Source organism: Taudactylus pleione, unplaced genomic scaffold (genome assembly GCF_031769625.1).
Source record: "Taudactylus pleione unplaced genomic scaffold, aTauple2 ptg000039l, whole genome shotgun sequence".
NCBI lineage: Eukaryota > Metazoa > Chordata > Amphibia > Anura > Myobatrachidae > Taudactylus > Taudactylus pleione.
Window position 1 is genome coordinate 1616656 of NW_028284441.1, and position 18249 is coordinate 1634904.

Consider the following 18249-nt stretch of genomic DNA (forward strand, 5'->3'; position numbering starts at 1 on the left):
GATATCTCCTGCTTACCTTTCTCTCCCGATGTGGCCTGCTGTCCCCATATACTAGTATCACAGATATCTCCTGCTTACCTTTCTCTCCCGATGTGGCCTGCTGTCCCCATACACTAGTATCACAGATATCTCCTGCTTACCTTTCTCTCCCAGAATGGTCCGCTGTCCCCATACACTAGTATCACAGATATCTCCTGCTTACCTTTCTCTCACAGAATGGCCCGCTGTCCCCATACACTAGTATCACAGATATCTCCTGCTTACCTTTCTCTCCCGGAATGGTCCGCTGTCCCCATACACTAGTATCACAGATATCTCCTGCTTACCTTTCTCTCACAGAATGTCCCGCTGTCCCCATACACTAGTATCGCAGATATCTCTTGCTTACCTTTCTCTCACAGAATGGCCAGCTGTCCCCATACACTAGTATGGGGACAGAATTCATCAAGCACTGAAAATACAATATTTTCAGAGCTTGACTGCAGGGAGCATTCGCCTTCTTCAGATGGTGAGTGCTCCTGCTGGCAGCTTGTAACCCGTCCCTTCGACCGGACGTCGGGACTATTGTGCGCATGCGTGACCTGTAGGACACGCATGTGCACTTGTCTCATTGCTCCGAAAGGTGCAAGTGTTTTGGTTCGGTTTTGGATTTCATTAAAAATTTATAAAAAGTGCTAAAATCATGTAATTTGGACCTATTGTTGTTCCTATAGTATTAATAACATTGATTTCCAGTCAATTTTTACACCCCTCAGCACCTGAAATCACGAGGGAGGAAATTACCTGCAATCCAAAATACGCAAGTTCTGTATATTAGATTCGAGTTCTGAACTTGGTGAGAAGACGCGAGTCAGGACTTGGGTGTGTTCAGTTTCTGCAAAACCAAATCGCGAAGAGATATTAACAGTAAAAAGATATGATCCTTCAGAGCTGAGAACTTCACGGTCTGTCGGAATATACTCACAGTAACAGCAACTGGGCCACTTGCTTAGAGTAGTCACATGGTACAAAAAGGCTAGACCCAGGCCAAACTTATCAGAGTTACATTCAACAGGTAAACTAACCGAATGCAGAAAATACTATTATCATTCCTCTGAAGCAACAAAAAATAATTATCAGAAGCAAGGGTGCCGAGAGAGGGAGGGTGGCTACTGATTACCATGGCCTGGGCTTGTTGGAGGGGCCCAGCAGGGGTCTGGGTAAACTGCTAATAGGAAAAAATGTTCCTCTTTGCACTGTGTCGACGCACATAGTAATATTTCTTTAGTTTTCTTTCCGGAGGGGGCACGGCTGGGCCCAGTTTCGCTCTTGATGGCCCTGAACAGTAGTACAGTGGATACAGAACAGAGAGTGACCACCCAACCTGCTCCCACCCTACTCCCGTAGAACACTGTGGCCCGTAGTTGAAACAATGGAACATTGCCTAAAAAGCAGAAGTTACAACTTGTAGGTTCATTTTGCTGAAACCTGTGTTTGACTTTTTGTATTTTGACTGTGGAATTTAATGCAATTTGTTCTCTAACACTGCCTGACTCTTCCCGGGCCCAGCCCACTCCTGACCATTGACTTTCAACATTTAATTAAACTTTTGAATCTGTTTTTTCTATTCTACCTGTTACTGACAATTGCTCTTAAAGGTGACATCTAATTTGTGTTATGATTCTGTACCTTGCTTTTCTCTCATCACTGTACACATCCATAGTTAATATTTTGTCTGGTTTCCTGTACTACCTAGTACAGGGGTCTCCAACCTTTAAGTCAGTGTGGGCCACATTAAAAAATTCAACGTAGCCTGAGGGCAACTAAGCAATACTGCGTTATTTAGACTCTGCCCCCTCCTCACACAATTATGTCTCATAACTGCCCCCTGCTACGTTCCTTCCTATGGGTATGAAATCCCGGCTGTCAGGATGCCGCTGGTCAGAATATCGACAGTGGCATCATGACAGCCAGAATCCTGACACCCATAGGAAGGAACGTAAATATTTTCCTAATCCCTACCCTAACCCACCCTCTACGGTGCCTAACCTCCCCATACCCTAAACCTAACACCGCCTCCCCACTGCCTAACATAGCCTCCCTCCCTAATGCCTAAACCTAACCTCCCCCTCCCCGCACCCTAATCCTAACACTCCCTCCCTGGTGCCTAACCCTAACCCTCCCCCTACTGCTTAACCCTAACCCTGCTACCTAACCCTAACCTCCCACTAACACCCTGATACTTAATAGAGATGTGCCTGACCCTCATGTTTTGGTTTTGGATCTGGATCTCCCCTGATTTTGGATCTGGATTGATTTTGCCAAAACCTCACCTCTGTGTTTTGTTTTTCGGTTTTGGTTTTGGATCTGGATTTTTTCTTAAAAAATCATAAAACAGCTAAAATCAGATTTGATTGACCAAAAAAGCTGAAATCACATAAATTGGGCATTTTTTGTTCTTCCTACAGTATTACTAACCTCAATAACATTTATTTCCACTCGTTTCCAGTCAATTTTGACCACCTCACAGCTCACAATATTGATTTTTTCATCTAGTTTAGGCCCAAAATTTGCACCACGATAGCTGGCTGACTGCAGCAGTGGGCGGAACAAACACATGGCAGTTCAACTTCAAACATGGCACATCAGGAAAATACTTTTATTATTCAAGAGAGGCCAGAGGGAGTTGGAGTATGTATGTAGTTGAAAGCAGGGTAGGGACAGGGAGGGTTGATTGGTAGTAATTTTAATTTTGCTTTTTGATTCCGAAGAAAATTTATGAAGGAGAAGGGAAGGGGAGGAGCCATTTACAAAAAAAATTTGATACATTCACATCAGTCATTGCCACAGAAGAATCCTTGAGCATGACTGCTGCTGCTGCTGCTGCTGGGAGTTGATTTTCTCATCCCAGAGGGGGACCAGGAAGAGTGATTTCCAAAAACAAATAAACAATTGACTTAAATAATCCTTTGCAAACCTTCTATAAAGGCATTTCCCAACCTGTACAGGGACATAAAAAAAACAGTTAGTTAGTGGCCTCAAAGTGCCACTTAACCAGCACAGATATGTGGACCAGCATAAGATCTATGATTTAAGGCAGGGGTAGCTAACCTTGGTCCTCGAGAGCTACCAACAGCACATGTTTTCCAGGTTTCCTCACAGAATCAAAACTATAATAATTAACTCCACCTGTGGATCTTTCTAAATGTTTTGGTGAGTAATGAATACACCTGTGCACCAGCTAGGTCATCTGGAAAACATGAGCTTTCGAGGATTAAGGTTGGCTACCCATGCCTGGTTGCTGGGAGTGGATTTTTTTCATACCAGAAGGGGACCAGGAACAGGAAGTGTGCTTTCCAAAAATAGATAAACAATTGCCTTAAATAATCCTTTGCAAACCTTCTGTTCTGTAAAGGAATTTCCCAACCTATACAGGGACAGTCCACTTAACCATATTACTTAGATACTGTATGTGAACAAGCGGAACAGAGCATTAAATGCAACATTTCAGTTTAAGGTTTAAGTTTTACGTTGTGTCTGGAGATCATTTAGAAAGCAGAAAAAGAGCTCCACCACAAGTGGCAGATGACTAAACTCACACAAGGGTTTAATAGAAATATATACAACACCAGATCAGAATATTACAGATAAAGAAATGAAGCACTGTCTGTATGACCAAATGTAAAAACAATATTTTAATCACAAATAAAAAGTAAGATCTATGCTCAGATCGACCTGATGACATCAATGGGACCCTATTGAATATGTCCTCTTCTAAATAGCTGATTCATAAATAATTAAAAAATAGTATAGAGCCCGATCTTAAACACAGCTGAAACTGAAAGCATGCATGTTGTGTCCAAAATTATTAGGCAGTTAAACACACACAGGACCTTATTCAGAGTCGGTCGCAAACGCGCTGAGCGCTCGCAACCGACTCGATGTTGGATGTTGGTCCACAGGGCATGCACACGACGGAGACTGCTCCGTCGTACGCATGCGCGAGCCCCCGCTAACGACGGATCGTCGTTAGCGGGCTCGAAACAGACGGAGCGAGCTGTCGATGTTGATTGGCAGCTCGCTCTGTTTGCTGGGCGGGCAGTGGGCGTGCCCGGCCAAACGGAGGCGTTCCTTTTGGAACGCTTGCCGTTTTGTGGGCGTCCCCACTGACATCATCAGTGATGTCAGTGGGGAGCTTCCTGCTCAAACAGAGCAAGAAGTTGACGAGACCCTACCCTAGGGTCTCGTCGTAAGCCCCGATGGTCGTGATGGTCTTGACCATTGCGACCATCTCCCTTAGCGGTCGTTTGAGCTGTGGGTGTTAACCACAGCCTAACGACCGACATGGAGGCGGCCGTTCAGGATGCAAGCGGCCGCCCTGTTTCTGAGCGATCGCTTGCATCCTACGACCGCCTCTGAATGAGGCCCACAGTGTGAACTGAGGCCCTGATTCAGACCCACTCACAAGCGGCTGTCCACTCGCAAGTGGGTCGATGGTCTGCACTGCGCATGCGCACGACGGAGGGAGCTCCGTCGTGCGCATGCGCGAGATGCGACGAGCGAAGGACTTTCCTTCGCTCGTAGTGTCTGATCAAAGGGGGCGTGCTGTCGATGTTGATTGACAGCACGCCCCCTTTGGTGGGCGTGGCGGGGGCGTGCCTCCCAGACGGAGGCGTTCCCAAGGGAACGCCTACCGTCAGAAGCCGGCCCCTAGTGATGTCAGTGGGAGTGATTTTGGCTCTGATAGAGCCAAAATCACTCCGGGCCTTGCGGTTGAGAAACTCAACCGCAGGCTTCGGCTCGCAGTGGCGATGGTCGCGATGGTCAAGACCATCGCAACCATCATCCTGCACGCTCGTATATGCTGTGGGTGGTGACCCACAGCTATACGAGCGTCCAGGAGGACGCTCCATATTTATGGAGGTGGGCCCTGATTCAGAGCGAGCGCTCTGGTCAGAGCGTCCGGCTCTGAATCAGGGCCTGAATCCGTATCAGTCCCAAGCGCTATTGGCAACAAAACATTGTTTTGAAACACCCTTGAAACTGAATTGATACAGTTAGTAGCATATATTGCTACACAGTGTCCACCTTGATAGAATTCCGTTCTCCACAATATAAACAGGTAAGCGATGGTGGTTTTCCAAAGATTTTAGCTGTAGGGATTTTTAACAGACTGTATAATTGTATTTAATTCTTCCCTTTAATAAGGATAGGAAAGAGCATATGTAGCCAGAGGTGCGACAGACAGGAGCACAGCACCCCTGCGCATCTAGACTGATGACAGTGAAAGCCAGGTGTGGCTAACACGCACGCAAAAAATATAGTTGTTTTATTTTTGGGCAGCAGCCCCTCGGCAGACAGCAGCACAGCACCTCTGCACCTGCGCAGCTACGCCGATGACAGTGACAGCCAGGTTTGGCTGACACCGTGACACGCACACAAAAAAATTGTTTTTTTTTATCTTTTGGCAGCAGCCCCTGCGCACCTACGACACCAGCACAGCACCCCTGCGCACCTACGCCAATGACAGGTGTGGCTAACACGCCACACAAAAAAATTGTTTATTTTTTTTTTTAACACTGGGATGAATCCCTGAAAAGAAGCAGCAGCCCCTTAACAGACAGCAGCACAACACCCCTGCACTGATAACAAGTGTGGCTAACACTAAATTTTTTAATTTTTTTCCCACTGGGGGTGGATAAAGAGCACCCCTGAAGAACAGAGCACCCCCTGGATAACACAGCACTACAGCCAGCCCCTATGGACAGGACAAGTACAACAGCCAGCCCCTATGGACAGGACAACGACAGCCAGGCAGCCCCTATGGACAGGACAACGACAGCCAGCCTCTATGGACAGGGCAACAACAGCCAGCCAGCCCCTATGGACAGGACAACAACAGCCAGCCAGCCCCTATGGACAGGACAACGACAGCCAGCCAGCCCCTATGGAGGGACAATGACAGCCAGCCAGCCCCTATGGACATGACAATAGCCAGCCAGCCCCTCTATAGACAACAGCCAGCCCTTATGGACAACAGTTGCCAGCCCCTATGCACAGCGTCAAATTAACAATAACACAACAGCACAGCACAGCTCCCAGCTTCCTCCCTCTTCACTCTCCACAGCCGGAATGAAAAATGGCAGCGAATCATGGGACCTTTATAGAATCCAAAACCTGCGAGAATCCGACAGGGGGATGATGACGTTTTACCTCGTTTTCAGATCCGAGTCAGGCGGGAAAACACGAGCCGATTCATATCTGCCTCGGATCCCCGTAATTCGTGTGGGTTCTCAGGGAACCAAACCCGCTCATCTCTAATACTCACCTTCAGGATGACGACGGTCGGGATTCTGGCGCCAGGATCCTGATCTGTTGGGATTTCGGCGCCGGTATTCAGACCATCGGCATCCCGCATGCCGGGATGACGACTACATTCCGTAAATCATCTACCTAAAACAAACTTTATTTCTTTAAAACATTACATAAGGAATTTTCTATGTGACTTTCTGGCCTATTTATGAAAGTCCTATCTCTGGTGTTTTCATCGGAGATAGGGATTATGCCTTTTTGCAGCTAAGCCTTCACCAACTACAAGTACCACTATTGCTATCTCCATGTCAGGATGGCAACAGCAGAGGGATTACATGAAAAAAGACTTAATTTACTATAATAATTCCTTTCTTCATATTGGAATGGACATATTAAGTAATAATAATTTTTATATTTTTTTTAATATTGTTTAAATATAACATTTTTATAAAGTACATGTATTTATTTTTTAATGAAAGGGGAACCGAAGCAGGGCTTATCTACTCATAGGCCGCGATGGCACTCACCAGGGGTGCCGGCAAAGGAGGGCCGCCATCCGATGGTGCCATTCACGGCCAGGGGATAGTATCAGTGTGGGACTGCCAGGACTGGAGTCCCGGGTACGCCCCTGCCTCCTATCCGGGGCATATGTCCAGGGCTGGGTAGCTACTGCTGCTTGCCGGCGGCTGCCTGGTAGACACAATTAATAACATTTTGGGGGTTTTATTGACACGAGGCGCGGGTGATGTCATAACATTGTGCGCGCTGCATCACTGCACTGAGGAGGAGCCAGCCATAGCCAGAAATATGGTAAGTATGTGTGGGCTGTGGGGGCTGGATGTGGGTGGCCAGGGGCTGGAGAGACAGAAGGGGGGGCTGGCTTGGGAGACAGAAGAGGGGCTTGCTTGGGAGACAGAAGGAGGATGGCTGGGCAGACATAAGGGGGATGGCTGGGGAGACATAAGGGAGATGGCTGGGGAGACATTACGGAAAAGGATGGGGAGACAGAAGGGGGGTGACTCGGGAGACAGAAGGTGGATGGCTGGGAAGACCAAAGGTGGATGGCTGGGGGGAATGTGTATGAAATACCGCCGGCCGCACGGCCGGCAGTTCGATTCCCGTCAGCGGCAGCCCGACAAGAACAGAGTTAGAAGCAGCGGAAGCCCGACAGTGCTGGAAATCCCGATCGTGGATAGGTAAGTATCTACTAACCTAACCTAACCCCCCTAACCCTAACCCTCCTTAGGGGTGCCTAACCCTAACTTCCCCCCCAAGTGCCTAACCCTAATCCCCCCTCTAAGTGCCTAACCCTAACCACCCCCTTCCCCGCTGCCTAAACCTAAGTCCCGGCATCGGGGAAATGCGGGCGTCTACATCTAGACACCCGGCATTTCACCCTTGTCGGGATATGACAGTCAGGAAGCCGGATGCCGGTATTTAGGCAGTCGGCTTCCCGATTGCTTCCCGGCTGGGGAGACAGAAGAGGGACTGACTTGGGAGACAGAAGGAGGATGGCTGGGGAAACAGAATGGGAATGGCTGGGGAAACAGAAGGGGAATGGCTCGGGAAACAGAAGGGGGATGGATGGGGGGACAGAAGGGGGCTGGCTGGGGAAACAGAAGGGGGTAGCTGGAGAGACAGAAGGCGATTGGCCGGGCAGAAGGGGAAGACTGGGGAGACAGGAGGAGGATGGCTGGGGAGACAGAAAGGGTGCTGCCTGATGAAACAGAAGGAGATGCTGGCTGATGAAACATGGGGGCTGGCTGGGGAGACATAAGGGGGACTGCTGTGGAGATATTATAAGTACATTTTACGATTCCCTAGGCTGCTTGGTGTAAACCTATTAAAACCCAGACTAGCGAGGTCTTCTGCCACTAACAGCCACCCACTGTTCCCTTAGAACTAGGACCGTTCACCGGTACTTAAGTGGCCACCTGAGCTTAAACTCGGAGTAGTAGTGGTTTACACAAATAACCTATGGGAACCACAGAATAGCACGAGATACAGGATATCAGTAAGAAAGTCAGTGGTATGGCTAGAGCCGGTAATACAACTTGGTGATGCGGCTTTGAGAGCTGATGGTGTAACTTAGAGCCTATAATACAAGTTGGAGAACTGATGGTGCGGCTTGAGAGCCCCAGTGATGTGGCTTTGAGAGCCGATGGTGCGGCTTTGAGCCAGTAGTACAAGTTGGAGAACTGATGGTGCGACTTTGAGCCAGTGATGTGGCTTTGAGAGCCAATGGTGCGGCTGTGAGCCGGTAGTATAAGTTGGATAATTGATGGTGCGGCTTGAGAGCCGATGGTGTGGCCGGGGGGCCCATGGAGTAGCTAGAGAGCCTGTAGCAGTTTTCAAGCTGATGGAGTGGCTGGAGGGCCGATGGAGCAGCTAGGGAGCCTGTAGCAGTTTACAAGCTGATGGAGTGGCTGGAAGGCCGATGGAGCGGTTAGGGAGCCTGTAGCAGCTTTCAAGCTGATGGAGTGGCTTGGGAGCCGGAGACACAGGGTTCACTACAATCTGGAACAACAGGAGCACTGAACATGCAGCAGAGCCGATTAATCCAGAAGGAACGCTATTGTCAGTGAGGCGGCAAAAGAGCAGCGTGCACAAATAAGAGAAGGAACCAATCATGCCATGTTGTGAAAAACACGTGACACCCTGCAGCGTCCGGATGGCCTAGCAACCAACGGAACTGAAACAATACTGCCGGAAGGAGGTAAATTGCTGGATAGGAACAAGTCATGACTTTTAACAGTACAGAGTGAAATTCTGCAGAAATTATAGGGAGTGTCAGCCCATTACATTGCTAGGGGCGCTCGGACCCCTAGATATACCTCTGAACTGGAATTCTAAGACAGTTCACATATGCACGAATGGGCCCAAAAAGTGTCTGGTAAAGCTGTAAGAGTATTATTACCACTACCAGCCTGTATCACTGGCTATCACTCAACTGCTTTGGCAATTATGTCATGTTAAGTAGCTCCCATAGCTGATTTTCTATCATTGCAATAAGCAGCCTCTATGTCAAAAACAGAAAAGACTATCTCCAAAACAACTCATCTTTTTAGAGCTTGATTCTGAGGTGGGAGCAAAGCAAATAAAAGCAAGCGATTGTGTATCAGTAAACCTGGCTGCTGTTGCACAATTACTGGGCTTCTTAATGATTACACAGCTATTTAGATTTGGATTTGGACACACCCCTCTCACATCCAAATGTCTTTGCACATTGTAAAGCTGCCCACCTGCAGTGCAACATTAAATTGCTAAGGTGCAAAGTTACTTTTTTACTCTTTTTTGCTTTACTCCCACCTCAGAATCAGGACGCTAGGGCTGGATTCAGAGTTGCACAAGCTTTTGCACACAGCTGCATCTTTGGACGCTGCTGCTGTGTAAAAATATGCTAATGTCTGCAGGAAGCGTCTGAAGGAAAATGTCCTCCCTGGCGACATCTCAAATCCAATGCCTGCGTCCAAAGATGCAGGATTGGATCAACAGTGTGACCATCAGTCGCAATGTTTGCAGTATCGGCAATCTGAGCAAGCCTAAGATTACTCAGAATGTCCACCTCCTGTTCACTTGCGAGGCCAGTAAATCTGCATCAGAAGATGCAGCCACTGGCCTAGACAATCCTAGAATATGTGGCTGACATCCCCGTTTTCTGGAAACGCAGGCAGCGCCACCCTGTCCCCATCCCAAATGGCTTGGGTGCATGGAATCTGTATTTAATGCCGGCGGCTGAACAGCCGCCGGATCAAATACCGACAGCGGAACCCCGACAGACCTAATTCCCGACTGGGGCTGGTAAGTAACCTAACCCTCCCCTCTCCACCCGCTAACCCTAACCCTCCCTTAGGGGTGCCTAACCCTAACCTCCCCCCTAGTGCCTAAACCTATCCTCCCCCTCGTTAGTGTCTAAACTTAACCCCCCCTCCCCGCACCCTAAACCTAATCCTCCCAGAGGGGTACCTAACCCTACCCCCCCCTAGTGGTGCCTAATCCTAACCTCCCCTTTCTCTACTCTAACACTCCTGGGGGGTGCCTAACCCTAAGTCCCCTGGGGGTCCTTAAACCTAACCCCTCCCTCCCCACACGGCTAGACGCTAAGACACCCGGCTTACCTTTGTTCGGTATGCCGGGAGTCGGTACTTTGTAGTGGGGCTAGTAATAGACATCAGGATTTCGGCGCCTATCTTTTGTCCTCTGTCGGGCTGTCAGTGTCGGATATCGGCGGGCGAGATGGTGCCCGCTGGTATTCTGACTGCATCCCAGGGAAACAGGACCGCATTCAGAGGCGGTTGCACGGAGCGATTTGTCGTAGCGAGCGATGTTTTTTCAACTGCGCATGTGTGTACATGGCAGTTCGCGTGCGCAAGCCTGTCTTCCCGACCGCAATCCTCTTGCTTGCTGGTCACTACGAGGTCGTAGCTGTGATTGACATTTCGTGCCATTTGGGGGTGGTTACAGGGGAAGGTGCTTGTGAACGGGGGTGTGGTGGTGCGCACGCAGGCATGGTTGACCTTAAAAAGGCCGTTTTAAGGGCGTGCATATATTACTGAGTGAGTCATCACACATGTCATCTCGTTGCAATAACGACGCTACTGCTCGCAGAGCTAAGGGTAGCCTAGGGTCTATCTTAAGCATTGCGAGTGCTGGCGATGGTTTCTGCCTCAACCGATGTTTGTAGGCAATTAACAATGTAACAGGTGTCAATCGTGCTGAAGTAGGTTGCCGCCTGCGACCGACTCTGAATTAGGCCGTAGAGATAGGTGTGCTTTCATTGTTGTGGGTGTTTCCACGCTTACGATGTGCGTTGCGACTGAGCACTCGTTTTGCATATTCTTGATCACTTTGGGTGCGAGCTATCGCTCCCGTGTGACCGCCTCTGAATGAGGTCCACAGTGTGCAAGCTCACAGGACCCATTCTAGACATGTGCAGAATGGGCCATGCACAGTCCCCTCGCCATCGGAGATGTACGCTAGCCATCAGGTTTGTGAACTTCTCCAAATCAGGCCCTTAACCCTTTCCCCTCAGTTACACTGTCAGGAACCATCTTTCTTTTTATACTTCCACAAATTACCAACAGGAAAGAGAGAAAATGAACAAAGCATAGCGAAAAAGTATTTTGTTTTGAATTAGGTAACGTTATATCATGGTCATGAGTACAATAATAATGGGGAATCCTTTGAAAGGAGAGAGCGGTGGACAGTTCTAAAAAGTGGTGCACATAAACATGTTAATATAACCAAAATTGTATTCTGGGGGGAAATATTTTCCTACGCACAGCAGACTTCCATCAGTAAGTGAAGGACACCGCATTCAGGTTCCATCCAGACGGAAATGCTGATATTAAAAATCAATCACTAAATTCTACGATAGTATTTATAGATTTATTTATGTCCAAATGTTAATGGTTGGTTTTCATAATATACGCAAAGTGGAAAACAGACATGTTACCTAGGTGCACAGAATGTGTTCTTGTATGACGGGAATTCCATTTTTGCATTTGAGATTTAAAAGTGCCTGTACAATATCCAGATACATTTAGTTATTGCCTTGCAGTCTGCCCACCTCCCTTGTGTCAATTTACAAGAACCTGAGTCATCACTCTCCAAGGGAGACAGGATGGAGAGAAAGCTTCAGATAAAACAGCTAGTGTTACATGTGGCCAGAAAATCCTGGCTGCTGGAAAAAAAACACAATGTGGATACACAAATGTTTGATACCAAACAGGTTAAACTTACAGCATCCCCAGAATGGGGGAAATAGTATGATATCCTGCAGCAAGATGTCTTGTGATATAAGAAATTACCTATATTATATTCGCTACTAAAGTGGGGGGATGTGGTTAATTTACCGCCACCCGGAATCCCGATGGCGGAAGGCTGACCCAGGACCAAAGATAGGAGTCGAAATGCTGATGCCTATCTTTAGTCCCACGACGAAATCCCCATGCCCAGCATCCCGAATGAGTTAAGCCGGGGATAGTTAGGTTGTAAAAGGGGGGGGGGAATTAGATTTAAACACCCCCGGGGTGTCTTAGGGTTAGACATCCCCTGGGGAGGGTTATGGTTAGGCAAGGGGAAGTTGAGGTTAGGGTTAGGCACCCCGGGGAGGGGGGGGGAGTTAGGGCTGGGCACCCCCACAGGAGGGTTAGGTTTAGGGTGCGGGAAGGGGAAGTTTTAGGCCCCCCTGAGAGGGACTTAGGGTTAGGCACCAGCAAGGGAGGGTTTGGGGGGGGCAGGGTAGGGTTAGGATACTGTACTTACAGTACGAGCCGCTGTCGGGATGTCCTTCCTTCGGGCTTCCGGTGTTGGTATGGGGAACCGGCGGCTAGTTAGCCATCGGTATTTCATGCCGATTCCAAAGTGTGATATATCTAAATAAACATAAAGATGCCAAAACTTATTTTAACGGATTCCTACTGGCAGATTGTTTATGCGGGATTTCACCTTGCGCATGCACTGAAACCAAGGTACGAAAGTATGATCGATGCTGAATCATATGGAATTCAATTGCATCTGACTCCAGAGGTATAAGTGGGTGGCTTTGGGTCGTTCTCACATAGGCAAAATACAATTAGGGTGCATTGATGCACAAGGTTGGAGGGAAGCATAAATAGGCCTGTTTCCAGGGACGTCATTTGCACCAAGTATAGATTGGTGCCAGAGCCCTAATGATGATGATGACTATAAAACCAAGCATACAAAGATGCTGTCAGGAGCCATCTTTCTTTTTATACTTCCACAAATTACCAACAGGAAAGAGAGAGAACATTTTCTCTCTCTGCACTCTGGGGACTATATACATTTAGTTCCATGTATGCAATGTTTTTCCATCTACAAGCAATTTGCATTCAACTCTGCATCAGGCCAAAATATTAATAGCTATTTCCTGCCTATTAATTAACCAAATGACTTTATGGGTGTCACATATTGCAGTCTTCTCACCACGAGAGGGCTCCTGCTTACATTCTGGGGGCCATGCTTATTTAAGATGCCCCAACATAACACCTCCAGGGTATTCACACTGTCACCTCAGGCGGCTGGAATGCCAATCTGCAGGATGAGGCCTGGATCCTGCAAAGGAGAAGGTGCCATTATCAGCTCAGAGCCGCACCCCTTTGTCTTGCAGGTCTTGAAAGGTGATTAGTGTTCTCTCAAAAGTCTGTACCTCACTCTGATTGCTGATTCTACTTTGGCTTCTGTTCCCACCTTATTTCCCTTGATTACTGAACTGTCCCTTAAAAAAAACTTATGCTGGATACTTGTGAATCTGACCTTAAACCTTGATCTAGCTAGATCTCTGCCATCGTTCTTCCTCCCTAAACAAACCTGCTGGATATGTAGGTACCGGACACTGGACTTGAACTTGATATCTGCCTCTTCTTGCTCCTTTAAGTTACTTGCTGGATTCCTGAGTATCAAACCCTGAACCATACCTAATGACGATCTGTGTGTAGCGTGAAAACATCTCACAGATTAGCAACCTTCTAATAAGTAATAACTTGGTCAATCATTGCTGTTGTCATATATTTGTGAGCTTCTGCCATGTGAATCTAACTGGTGTGTTGGAGTAACTGAAAAGCCCACAGCTGTGGATGAAATGTGTTGCTGCCCTCATCAAATCCACCTTGCAGCTATCACCTTTCTATGCCAAATCAGCAGCTCTGACTGCACCAATAGTGAACGGAGTCCCACAACAGTCAGGAGTGTGCCAGTCAGCTGACCTTTGTATCCAGCACCCGGCTGAGAGAGTTCAGTCAGTAACAACACCCATTGGGCTCAGGCACACGGAATACTAAGCCACTCCTCTCTCTAGAATACAGCAGCGTGCAGACATCCTTGACACTCGGAGACCTTCATCTATCCACGAGAAACACCCTCAGGCGGCAATTTAATGCACCTCAATAAGGAACACAGCCTGGAAACACCTCCCCCTCGGACTGCCTGTCTGGCTGTGATCAGCAGGGAGTGCTTCCAATGAGACGTGACTAACACTGCTAGGCAGTCCCTGCAGGTGGTGGATTAAATCCGCCACTGATTGTAACCATAGGCATTCTGATCATGACTCTATCCTGATATATCAATGAGACACAACATTCTGACATTCCTTAATTCTCCTGTATGATGTACACACACTATATACATTATATATGTGCAAGTGAGAACATATGAATAAAATGGATTCGTACCAAAAGATAAATGAAATAAGCTTATCTGTAGGTTTTTGTCTTTATTGAACTTCAGTGTGATCTTGGGCTTCTGTATCTGTCTACTCATCCACTCATCCAAATGGAATGATATGAAACCGTTTGATATCATTCCGTTTGGATGAGGGGACAGATTAAGAAGTCTAAGGACATACTGATGTTCCATAAAACTAAGACATAGAGAGAAGCTCATTGTCATTTAGCTTTTTGTAATATCCATTTTATTTCTATGCTTTCACATGCAATTAGGGCCTCATTCAGCGTTGTACGCTAAGCAATAGCAGCTGCAACGGTTGTCACAGCTGCTACTGACAAATTATGCTAATGCCACAGGAGGCATTTTGTGTAACTAGATACCTCCTCGGGCTCCTGTGATCCACTGGTGCATCCGAGGACACAGCATCAGATCACCATTGGGCAGGCATCTGAGTGAGCCTACTCAGAATGGCCTCCAGAACTCCTCTGTCGGGGCCGGAGTGCTCAGCATGCCAAGGAAATGGGGGCCGACCTGCCATTTCCGCCCATAAAGTGGCAGCAACCTTTCAATCTGGCTGCGGCTTCTCTGACACAGAGACCTGAGCCACAGCTGTATCACAGCACATGCACACTGCAGCTCTGGCACATACCCAGTCAATCGACCATCGGAGTCATACACAAACAATCGGGTTTGCGTACAACTATGAATCAGGCCCTTTATGCGCTGGGCTCACCAAAATACTACACCTACAGTAGCTAGCACCTTGTCTCCCATTTCTTTTACTCTTGTATCCACAGCAATACAGCTGGCTACAGATGATTGAAGGAGTTATAGGAATCCAGAAACCCCATTTCAAGTACTTTGATAGCAGTTAACTTTCTGCATTATGAGTATATTTGCATATCTTCTGCATTTTTTGCACCAACACATTTATACTAATAATTATGTTAGAGATGAGCGGGTCTGGTTCTCAGAGAACCGGACTCACCCGAATTTCGTGATCTGTGCCGGGATCCGAGTCCGGCTCTGGTTTTCCCACCAGACTCGGATCCCAAAACGGGGCAAATCGTCATCATCCCGATGTCGGATTCTCGCCGATTTTGAATACTATAAAAGGTACCCGGTCATCGGCGCCATTTCACTCTGGCTGTGGAGAGTGAAGTGAGCAGACGTGCTGTGTCTGTCCGGTGGTGCTGTGTCTATCCAGGGGTGCTGTGCTGTGTCTGTCCAGTGGTGCTGTGTCTATCCAGGGGTGCTGTGCTGTGTCTGTCCAGGGGTGCTGTGTCTGTCCAGAGGTGCTGTGTCTGTCCAGGGGCAGTGCTGTTGTGTCCATCCAGGGCTGCTGTGTCCATCCAGGACAGGGGCTGCTGTGTTTATCGAGGGGCAGTGGCTGCTATGTTCATCCAGGGTCTGCTGTGTCCATACAGGGCAGGGGCTGTGCTTTGTCCATCCAGGAGTTGTTGTGTCTATCCAGGGGAAGTGGATGCTGTGTCCATCCAGGGGCTGCTGTGTCCATCCAGGGCAGGGGCTGCAGTGTCCATCCAGGGACTGCTGTGTCCATACAGGGCAGTGGCTGCTGTGTCCATCCAGGGGTTGCTGTGTTCATCAAGGGGCAGTGGCTGCTGTGTCCATCCAGGGGCTGCTGTGTCCATCCAGGGTGGGGCTGCTGTGTCCATCCAGGGGTTTCTGTCCATCTAGGGGCAGGGGCTGCTTTGTCCGTCCGGGGGTGCTCTGTCCATGCAAGGGTGCCCAGTGTAAAAGAAAATAAAAGCTTAATAATATAATTTTTTTTGTGCTGTACCCCAGTGTACTACAGCATATAATTTATTTGTTTACTGCGTCGCTGCTGGTCAGGCCACAGTGTAAAATTCATACACATATTGTGACACTATAAGTCGTAAGGCAGTGTAATAATCATACACATATTGTGACACTGTAAGTGTAACCGCAGTGTAATATACACATATTGTGACACTAAGTGGAAACGCAGTGAAAAATTCAACACGTATTGTGAGTCACTGTAAATGGTAGCGCAGTGTATTCATAAAAAATATTGTGACACTGTAAGTGGAAACGCAGTGTAATATTCAACATGTATTGTGAGTCACTGTAAGTGGTAGAGCAGTGTATTCATAAAAAATATTGTGACACTGTAAGTGGTAGCGCAGTGTGTTATTCTTTTCTTATTCATAAAATATCTTGTCACACTGTAAGTGGTAGCACAGTGTGTTATTCTTTTCTTATTCATAAAATATCTTGTCACACTGTAAGTGGTAGCACAGTGTGTTATTCTTTTCTTATTCATAAAAATATTGTGACACTGTAGGTCATTGATACCGCAGTGTAATATTTAAAATTGGTACAAATTGACGTGTGTTGTTTGTGTAAATCAGGCCCCAGTGAAAACAGTTGTTTCCCATGATAAGGAAAAGCCAATTGTCATGCCTGGGCATAAAACAAAAAAATCCACTTCTTATGTGTGGAATAATTTCTACCCAAATCAAGACAACAATTGTAAAGCCATCTGTACCCGTTGTCATGCCAGATTAAAGTAGAGGTAGAGACCCAAACCATCTCGGAACCTCCTCCCTGTTACGTCATCTACAGCGCATCCATCATAACTGTGTGAAAAATTCTGAAACTTTGGCTAAAAAAATAACAACAAGCAGTCCAGCATCAGCTAGCCCCTTTTTCTCTACTAGATCCAAGCACCTGGCATCTTCACCACCAACACCTTCATCAACAATATCCTCAATCATGATCGGAAGTAGTCCTGCATCCAATTTGATAAGGCTAACTCAGTCCTCCGCTATCCTGGATTCCTCAGAAGAATCCTTGAGCACTACACCTGCTGCTGCTGCTGGAAGTGGATCTTCATCCCAGAAGGGGACCAGGAAGACTACTAGTAGTAGTTCTAAAAAACAATTGACTGTTAAACAATCCTTTTCTTTTTTTATAAATTCTATTTATTGTACAGCGAAAAAAGACATAACAAAAATATACAGACAAAAGAATAACATATACAAAGACATACATGTAATTACCATATCTTTATTTTCAGTCTGCTATAAAATTTACACATTCAAATCTGCTGTAATTTTACAAGGTAGGGCTTCCGTCCGGCTCCTGCAGTGGGTAATGGGAGAGACGTCATGACGTCATGACATCTGTCCCATAATGCTGAGCACGCCAGCCCGGGAGGACTGGCGGGCGGCGGCGGGAGCGCTGTCGCGGACCGGAGCAGCAGCAGCGTGGATTCAGGTAAGTATATTTTTATATATTTTTTTTTAAAACCAGAGTGCACTACTGGGGGCACAACGGGGGAGGGGGGGCACTACTGGGGGGACCTCTACTGGGGGTGGGGGCACAATGGGGGAGGGGTGGCTACTACTGGGGGCACCATTATTGGGAGGACCTCTACTGAGGGGGGGGATACTACTGGGGGCACTTAATCGGGTGGGGGAACCTCTACTGGGGACTACTACTTGGGGGGGAAACTACCACTGGGGGCATTATAAAAGGGGCCTACTACTAGAGGCACTGCACTGGGGGGACCACTACTGGGGGCAATAATGGGAAGGGCCACTACAGGGTGCACTGGATAGGGGGGATCACTACTGGGTGCCTGCATAAGGGGGACCACTACTGGGAAAACTGCATGGGGGGGACTACTACTGGGGACACTATATAAAGGGCACTGCATAAGTGGATACCGCTACTGGGCGCACTGCATTGTGGGGACTGCTACTGGGGGCACTGCATAAGGGGGAA